General features: G+C 39.3%; 1 protein-coding gene across 7 annotated transcripts in view; it reads right to left on the reverse strand.

The window, feature by feature from the left end:
* ATXN7L1 (ataxin 7 like 1) overlaps window positions 1–10,326 on the reverse strand; it is a 271,611-nt gene that overhangs the window by 177,359 nt on the left and 83,926 nt on the right. The window lies entirely within an intron of this gene.

A 10,326-nucleotide genomic window follows, 5' to 3' on the forward strand; every position in this document is an offset into this window, starting at 1 on the left:
GGGTCACACAGCCAGTGTGTGTTTCCCAGCCTTTCAGGACTCCATGGTCAGTTATATACTTTGCCACGCTGCCATTCAATTCAGATTCACCTTTCTGCAAATGAGCCTTTCCTTTGTCTAGAGTTTGGTAAAGTTCCCCAAATAATAACAGCAATTTACATTTATATAGTGTTTCATACTTTACAGTAGTTTCCTCATCACATCACTGAGACAGCAGGATATCTAATATCTCCATTTTGTAAATGAGTAACTGAAGCTCAGAAAGTTGGAGTGATTTGTTTAAGGCCATATAACGAATGCCAGAACTGGGACCTCAAAACCAGGTGTTCTGAGCCCAGGTCCAGGGTCCTATGTCCTACATCAAACTGATGTCATATGGGGACTTTACCACTGGTCTTAAGCCTCAGAATACTCTACTGTCACAAGCTCAGTCTTAATAGGGGAGCTTAGCATCTGTATTCTTTAAAAACTGATCCTGGAGACCAGAAGTTAAGTGATCCTTCTGAAGAGATTTTCCACTTGCCATGGGTGAAGGGTCAGGCAGAGCACTAGGTCATGGAATCACAAATTTCAAGGTGGAAGGTTCCTTGGAGGTGATCTAACCCAACCTCCTCAATTATAGGTGAGGAAACTAGGCCACAGAGGGTATCTTGCCCAAAGTCACATATGTAGTAAGTGCCAGAATCTGGATTGGAACCCAGGACCTCTGACTCTAGATTCTAGCATTCTTTCTGATGTGTTATGTTACCTTCCTCTTAAAGGAGGAAACCCATTCACTGCCAACACTTTCAGTTGTAGGGGTGGGGGAGCTGGGAAATCAGTTATTACCTTTCCACACAGTTATCTGCGTATCTTCACATATGTTCAGTATATTATTGCACAGGTCAGTTTTATGAGGGGATTGTCATTTAAAAAAAAAAAGCCCACAAAGGCTGAGTTGCTCATGATGCATGAAGGACTCTCAAAACCTTCACAAATGCCTCAGCACAGCACCCTCCTCCCCTCCCCCCTGCCCCATGCTGCTTAAAGAGAAATGAACCCAATCTGTTGTCAACATACCAAAGTGCTGAGAAACCTCTATTCACTGTGGTAGGAACAAGCTACCCTGGAAGAGGATTTTCTGGAGGAAAATCCCCAACGGCAATGCCCAGGAAGGAGCCCCCTCGAGCTGTGCACAGCCAGATGAGTCAGTCACTCGCTCAGCTGGTTGGTGGCTCCCTAGCAGAGAAGTCCCCTTGATGAGTTTCATTCACTGCATTTGAATTCTGCCCATTTCCTCTTCAGCCAATGACAAGCAGTAGGCTGGGAGTAGGAGGCCCAGGATGACCAGCACAGTCACCTCTGGAGGGGAAGGCCAGCAGAGGAAAAGGTTCAGTGAGAACTGAGTGGGGCCGCCCGGGGCCCAGCTAGGGGGGAGGGGAAGGAAGGGAGTGGGGATAGAATTCAAAACTCAAAACTTTTTTTTAAATGTTAAAAATTGTTTTAACATATAATTGGGGAGGGGGAATAAAATATTATTAACAACAACAACAACAAAGAACTGAGTGGTACATCATCTCTAATGATGGAAACCCAGATTAGATCAGTGTCAGTAAGAAGGGCAGGTATCGATGCTCTAGGTTTAGACGTCTCACTAGCAGAGACATTAAGAATTATAAAAAATTCCCCAATAGGCTATGAACATACAGTTCTCAAATTATAAAATGTGAAAGAATACTCCAAATCATTAATTATAAGAGAAATGCAAATAAAACCAGCCCCAAGCTTTCACCACACACTCAGCAAATTGGCAAAGGTAATAAAAGATGGGAATTGTCAACAATGGAGGGGATGGGGAAAGACAGGCACAGGAATGTTTTGTTGGTGGAACTATGAATTAGTACAACTACTTTGGAAAGCAATTTGGAGCTATGAAAATAGAAGGAAATTTTTAAAAAATGACATGAAAACAAAAGATACCAATAAATTTTATTCTATGAAAAAAATCGTGACCAATTTCTGGCAAAATAATGGAGGCAAATGCATGTTTTGTTTTCAAAAGTGGTGGGAATCAAGACAGTCTTCCCCTACCCCCACCCCCACCTTAAAATTAGGAACAGCTAACAGAGACAATGGTACATGTCATTCCTGTGACACAGATGGTCTCAACAGAGGTGACATACTTTCTGTAGGACCACATCTGACCATGCCCAAGCCATTCCTAAACTGAAGGTAAGGGAAACAAACTTTGTCCCCTGGGTCTTGATCGGCTGAGACTCTTCTTGGTGTTCATCCAACAGAAATTTACTAAGTGTTTACTATGTGCAGAACACAAGTAGTGAGGTATGGGGATAAAATAAAGTGATTCGTATCCTGTGAATCATGTTATTGTCTAGTAGGGGAGATAAGGCTTGTACACAAGGTAGACTGTTTAGCAAGACAGAAAATACTGTTAGTTCAGTCAGATGAGAGAGAGATTACTTTAGGGTAAGGAGATTTTCCTTCTGGTAATCACAATGTATCTCCAGTGACAATGTATCTTCACAAAAACTCTCACCAGTAAGTAGATGGTATTTATGAAAAAATGGAAGGGTTATTAGCCTTGTTACCCATTACCTAAGGCCTCAAAATGAAGAATCACACTTGCAAAAAGAAGATAGTAGGATACACTTCCTGAGTCATTACATTAGCTGCCTTTAGCCAAGAAGAACCACTATGGGATTTCTAGGACTATTTTTTTAATTAAAAAAACATTATTTCTAGGACTAATTGAGGAAGCTAGGTGGGGGTTAAGAAGGCCTGAATTCAAATTCTATCTATCTCATACATTTACTAGCTATGTGACCTTAGACAAATCACTTAAACCCTTTTAGTCTCAGTTTTCTATATAAAGTAGTTTGCAAACTTTAAAGAACTACATCTGTGCTGTTATTAACTGAGTTCTAAGTGGGAGGTTAGGCCCAAGAAACAGGGTTTTATGAGAACAGGGAGAATCAGGTAGTAGTCCGAAGACCAGTGAGTCTCAAACTTTTTGGTTTCATGAACCCCTTCACACAATTAAAAATTATTAAGGACCTCAATGAGTTTTTGTTTATGTGGGTTATATCTATTGATATTTACCATATTAGAAATCAAAGCTGATAAAATTTTTAAAGTTCATTAATTTAAAATAACAGTAATAAACCTATTACATGTTAACATAAATAATATTTTAATGGAAAATATTTTACAAAATAAAAAATAGTGAGAAGAGTGGCATTGTTCTACAGTTTTTGCAAATTTCTTTAATGTCTGGCATAATAGAAGACAGTTGGATTCTCATATTTACTTCTTTATTCAATCTGATGCTATATTTGTTTTGGTTGAAATATATGAAGAAAATCTGGCTTCACAGAGATACATAGTTGGAGAAGGGAGGAACATTTTAATAGGCAAGAAGCATCTTGGTATTATTAGGAAAAGCTTTGACCTTGTGGATCCTAGGTTTGGGAACAACTGCCCTACGTGGAAGAAGGAGTTGCGGCAATTTTTCTTCCTCTCCTAAAGGAGTTAAACCCAAGATACAGCATGGGATAGAGGAGGGCAGAACAGTCTGCCAGACAGGGGGGGAAGGGTCTTAGGAACAGTACAGGGAAAAGAATGCTAGCTTCAGAGTCAGAGGACCTGAGTGTGAATCCTGTCTGCCACTTTCTCAGGCATGTTATTTAACCTCTCTGGGCCTCAGTTTTCTCATTTGCCAAATGAGGGAGTTAGACTAGAAGACATCTAAGGTCCCTTCAAGCTCTAAATCTATTATGTGTGAACTTTATACAATTCTGTCCACACTACCTTTTTTGGAGGAGGGGGAGTGCTTGTTTTCTTCTCCAGCTGGGTGATGTCAAAATCACATTACAACCAATTTTCACAATTTTTTTTGATGCTAGAAATTATATGAGTAGGGAACACCAGAAGAAAGAAAGGACCTCATTTGCTATGAATACTATATTGCCTTATGTTCGGGGATGTGCTGCAGTCAGCTCAAAGGTGCTATTATTAAATCGGTGTGAACATTTTATACCTTGGCAATAAGCAAATGCTAGAAATCAGGGATTGATTTATTATTGTTTTGTTGATTTTCTAGGCTTCAGAAAGTGATAGAGAAAATGTTAATCCAGATTTAATTTAAAAGTGTGTGTTCATTGTGTGTGTGTGTTTGTGTGTGTGTGCATGCACATGCGTGAAGAGCTGGTTGTTAAACATTTACCAGGATATGACTGCTTAGATTCACATGGATCTTCATACTTTTAAAAGCGCTTTCATTTCTATTAATTCACTTGATCTTTATGACACCCTTATTTAAAAAAAGTAGAAAGGACAAATATTATCATTGCCATTTTGTAGATGAGGCAACTGAAGCCCAGAAAGGTTAACTGACTGCCCATGGTCATCTGGAGTCAATCATAGGTCTTCTGAATTTCAGTGATCTTAGAACACTAAGACATCATTCAGAAGAGAGTAAAACATCACCAGACCCTACAAATGTGCTTCTAGGCTCAAAACAGATACTCAGGTAAAATAGGGAAAGATTCTGAAAGCTTTATCCAAGGTCTTGCTTTTCTTTCGCCTATTCTGCAAAGCCTCTGGTTTTCTTTCCAGTTGCTGGCGTGTCTATTTCTAATGGACCCTGCTTACCTACATTACTCAACAGCAAAACCACCTACAAGGAAGATGAGATCTTCAGTCTACGGCTCCAGAGGGATGGTGGTGACAGGGAGCTGTAAACCAGGAGCTCTCTTGCAAGTTTGGAGTAGTACTCTAGGCACAGACTTATACCAAGAGATATAATCTGTCAGTTTCAAGCATATTGTTCAAAATCGTTGAAAAAGTCAAAACCAAACCTGTCCTTTCAGTGGGATATCAGTTGATTAGAGATGGAGATAATAGCACCACCAAAGAGATCAGCTCAAAGACTGATGATCTAGTCATCTTTGCAGCATGTTTCTGAGCCCAAGGGAACTAAGTTTTATTAGCTACAGTCTGTAGATGGGGTGGGAGAGGGCAAGTGACTAAGTCCCAGGTCATGCAATGAATCAAAGGAAGAGTTGAATCTGATTCATGTAAGTATCAAAGAGTTTGTCCATCAAGGTTCAGAATCATGCCTAGTCTGGGTATGTTGATGGTCAGTCTACTCAGAGAGGGCCAGTCAAAGCCTTCTTCCTCCTAATTTAGGTCCTACACAAAGGACTGCAAAGAAGCAACAGGGCAGACAGAAATGCATCTAAAGGAAAGGCAATCCTAATCAGAGGTCCAGCAAAGCAGTGATTTTTTCAAGCCTGCCTACTACTTGCCAAGAGATATGGTCATGAAGATTCATGGAAGAATATTTATCCAGAAGTATTGCTAATTAGTGGGGGAAAGGAAAAAAAAAAGATGAATATTAACAGGTAGGAAAGAAACACATGACACTGGGGCAAGAAGAAAGGGCAGGGGGCAAATGATAGCATTATGGTTCTTTTTTACTTTTATGTCTATAAATAGCTTCAAATTACCAAAAACAAAAATCATCTAGGCAGAATTCTAACCTTCTGGCTTGAAACAACTAAGCCCATATTGAGGAGGCTGCCAACTCCCTCAATTCTCTACACAAGCCTTATTCAAGAGGGAGTCAGCTTCATCTGCCAATGATCTGTTATTCTCACATCAGTGGGATAATGAATAGATGAAGGAGTTAGGTCTAGTGAAGCCAACAGGGGATAGAAAGTCAGAATGTGAAGTACTAATCTCATTCCTAAAATACTACATGACCTTGTTAAGGTCCTTCCTCCCTGCCTCCATTTTCCCAACCAAAAAACAGAGAAAGCAACATTCATCATTTATTACAATAGGATGTTTTGAAGAAGAGCAAGTAGGGAGCATCTGGGGGATCTAGGAAAGGGAAAGTCTGTCTGTCTGTGTGGCTTGGTCTCCTTTAGCAGCATGGCCAATAGATAAGTAACAGACAGCTAGCCTTAGAATCAGGAAGACCAGGGTTCAAGATTTACCTCTGTTACATAATTGGCTGTGCAGTGCCCCATGCAACTCCCTAAGACAAAAAATTATGAAGTGGCTACTGATCTGCATTGGTAAAGAGAATTTCCTCACTAGGAATTCCTTATACTAAAGAAATCATTGGCTCAGAGGGCACCAAAATATGCATAATTCATATAAAATGTTATTAGTATTATCTATCCAAGAAGTTCTTATGTACAACTATAAAATAAATATCTGACCATTTTGTCTACTAAGAGGGCAGTTAAAGTAAAGGCTAACTACTACCAAGGGGAAGAAAATAAGTTGCTTAAGGACTCTAACTATTTTTGACTTAAATCTTACCCATTTTGAATTATTCAGACTAAGCTTCAACTCATACTATTAAATCTTTGGTATTTATAGCCTTTATCCTATATAAGTAGTGCTCGATTTCCAGCATTATAGCCAATCACACTCATGTTATCAGCAGACAGCACTAGTTGGAGGCAGGCAGCACACAAATGAATTTATATCAGCCTGTCTGCTGGCTTATAAGGCTCAGCCTGTCTCCACAGCCCCTCCCTCCACCAGCTCGGTTTTACCACCTTTCCTCCCAACAAACTGGCAGAGAAAAGGCAGAAGGGAGGGAGAGAGGATAGGGGCAGCAAAGGACAGGGGGAATACTGTTAGAGGGACAGAAGAAGAGAGGAAAAAGGTCCTGGAAAAAGCAAGAGGGCCAAGGGACCACATCAACAATGAGGCCGGTTTTCTTGTGTAGTTAATAATTGCCTCTGAAGGCAAATCCCTAAGAACAGGTCAAAATATGTTTTGGGCAATGGCAGTATCATTTGAGTAAATGTCTGTTCTCCCAATGGTACTACTTTCTAAGACTGAACTCATTTAGATCTATGTTATGATATTGACTTTTTTGGGGAAAAAGCCTCATAACTTTATAGCAACATATCATATTCAGTTCTTAAAAACAGACAATTAAAGGAAAAAGCCAGGTTCTAGTGACAGCTGCAATGCCTTATTATAAAGAATGATGCAGGATTTGTGGATAAAACAACAAGATCCTTGATTTTTATGAATTTAGGATCAAATAGCACTATGTATATATACCTTTGAGCTGGCTTTTTGACACTGTGAAGCAACAAGTGTTGATACATCAAAGGATGAAAAATTCAATTCCAAAAAAAGGGTTGGTTCATGCATTTTAATGGCAGCTACATCAAGGTGTAAAATGAAGCAAACTGCTAAGAAGGCAGTTCAGGGAAGCCAAAAGACTGCAGCAGGAGGTAGCAAAATGAATGACTCATAATTTGATCTTTAATGCTACAGAGATAGTCATAGTGATAAAGAGTAGCAAAACAGACATCTTGCATTAGTGTCTCAAAAAGTCATAAACGATCTCCTTAGAGATACTTCTGAAGGCTTCCCAAAGACATCCCTTCCTGAATTCCATGACTCTGATGAAAGGGTCACTTTATTTTCTGATTAGTTACAGTAAAAACAATCATGATTATGACATAAACTCTGCTAGCAAAGAACCCAGGCCATGAGGACCTTAAGGACCATGGATCTAGAGCTGGAAGACCCCTTGGAGGCCGACTGTGCCAAGGTAAATATGAGTTTAGATGACTGCTTACTGTATACCCTGTTTATGTACAATTTGGAATAAATTTATACTGTATGGTTAGGTCATTTATAATGCATTAAATACAGTGTTTGTGGTTTAGGAACACAATTCAGTATTATATGATTTTTCCATGGGTAAAACGATGCTTATATCTTTTTGATTTATAGTACCTTTTCCAGGAAGAAGACCTATATACCATGAAGACCACTTATAGCATAAGTTTACATTACAATAGGATAAGACAATCTATTTAGCTTCATAGGACTGAGGGACAAGGTCACTACAGCCATGGAGAGTGGAACATATGACATTAAATTTCTTTAGAAAATTCCAGGCATTGTATGTATTTGGTCACTGATATCAGCTGTGCTTTATGAGCCTTTCACAGCAGTTATCTCAATCTCTGATTTCTTTCATAACAGACAAAGTTGACAATTCCTCTTCAACATCGAAGATGGTCCTTGAGAGCATCTATGGTCAAAAACATTCATGAACCACCCTGTGGCCAACTTGGTGATGAACTCTCTGAACTTAGGCTGCTCCTGGAGTGAAAGACAGGTCTATCACTGGGTTTCTTCTTGAAGCTCTTCTAGATTGGTAAGATCAGCCAAACTCTGTGCTAGGCTGGCACAGTTTTTCAGAACCAAGCTGAAGAGAATCAGAGGTCTAGAGATATAAGGGACCTAAGAGGACAGCTAGTCTGACAGTCCTCCCTCCCCCATTTTTGCTGATGAGGAAACTGAGGCTCAGGGAGGTTAAGTGATTTGCCCAAGGTCTCAGAGGTAGTAAGCATCAGAGGCAGGATTTGAACCCAGGCCTTCTGACATAACATTTAGATCTTTAGTGGAGGCTCACTTCTACAGTCTCAGGTATTAAAAGTTATTCAAATATAAATCACTTTATGACCAGACACAAGACAAGTTAGATACGATGATTAGTAAAGAATACATAGAAAACATGAGCTCCACTGTGGAAGGATCAGCAGTCTGGGCTTAGTCAAGTCAAAAAGCATTTATTAAGTGCCTACTAAGTGCTAGACTAAGTTAGTTTGAAGAAGCCCCAATGTCCTATCTAGTATTGAACAAGCTATTTGAGAAGATATTACTTATAATTAACATCTTCCTTTTTCTATATCAATCTTTTAAAAATTTATTTTTAATGAATAAAAATTATTAATTCTTCTATGGCCCTATCAGAAAAAAAGGAAAATAAAACCTTTGTGACAAATGTGAATAATTAAGCAAAAAAAAAAAAACAACAACAAAAACCAACCCCCAAACCCAAAACAACCAAATTCCCCATGAACTGACTCCAAAAAATTTGTCTCATTCTTCATCCTGAGTCTGTCACCTCTGCGTTGGCAGGTAGATAGCATGCTCCACAATCCATCCTGTAGAACTGTGGTTGGTCAGTTCCTAACCTCTTTAAAGTTGTTTGTTTTTCTTTAGATTAAATTTGATTTTTTTTCAATGAATGAAAATCTGCCTTCTCTTCCTCACATTTCCCCCTATCTTCTGAAAAAGAAATAAAAAAAATACCTTTGTAAAAATACATATAGTCAAGCAAAACAAATTCCTTTATTGGCCAATCTATAGCCTGAGTCCATCAACTCTTTTTTTAGAGGTAGGTAGAAAGCTTCATCATGTGTCCTCTGGAATCATGGCAAGTCACTGAATTTCTTATGTCTTTCAAAGATTTTTATCTTTACAACGTTTTTATCACATAAATTGCTCACTTCCCACATTAATCTTAAGGTGCTTGTCTCACAGTTTTTATTAAAAAGGTAGGCAGGTTTCCCATTGAAATATGTTTAGTAGTGTTCTTACAATTTAATTATTAGAGTCACGAGCCCAAGCTTCAGTATAATACAAAAATGCAACTTTTCTGAATTAACAAAATTAAGAAAGAAGCTATTTTGTCTGTGGGCAAACCAAGATTAAAAAAAAAAAAGACAGAAAGAAGCAATACAGGAAGGGGAAAGAGAGAAGGGGATTGAGGAAGGAAGAAAAGAGGAAGAAAGGAAAAAAGATACCATTAAATCCACAAAGCAAGGAAAGAACCATCTTGGCTTTTGAAAATGATTAACTCGGAAGCTCCAAAGGGCAAGGGGCTGTTGCTTATCTGGGGGCTCCTCACTCAGTCACTTGACACCTTCTCTTCCACACAAAGTAAAAGTCAAAAGCCCTTCAATGGGCAAAAAGTGGCCACTTTTACGTTTCCAGATTTCAGAAAACTGAAACCACTGCTATGAAAGCCCAAAGCACTGAAGCCTGGGAATAGAAACTGAAACAAAGGGTCTAGAAATGCAAGCAGCTCCAGGGAGCTATTCAGAGCAAGTATGTCTGCACAGGTGATAGAAGCTAAGCTTTTCTTCTTTTGAAAATCAAGTGTCAAGAAGGCTGACTGCCCCTGCTTGAGGTGGGCTAGGCCTCCAGGAATCTCCTTCCTCTAACTGAACAGTTGGTGTGGGGAGCTTTGCCTGTTAGTGAAGATGACATCTGGCTTTTGTCATGCTTCAAGACACAGGTGGCAAGTTATCTGCCCTCAACTGATTGTGCCTACTGGCCCCAGCCCTTGGGAAAACTAAACCAGACCAAAGCAAAAAGCCCAACTTGGTGACAAAAGAAACCCTAAAAACTATTTAGCCAGGAAAATGAGTATATATAGACATTTTGTGTGTGTGTGTGTGTGTGTGTGTGTGTGTGTGTGTGTGTGTGTGT

Source organism: Petaurus breviceps, unplaced genomic scaffold (assembly GCF_028583685.1).
Source record: "Petaurus breviceps papuanus isolate PSGF00001 unplaced genomic scaffold, PetGlider_PUasm1.0 84, whole genome shotgun sequence".
Taxonomy (NCBI): Eukaryota; Metazoa; Chordata; class Mammalia; order Diprotodontia; family Petauridae; genus Petaurus; species Petaurus breviceps.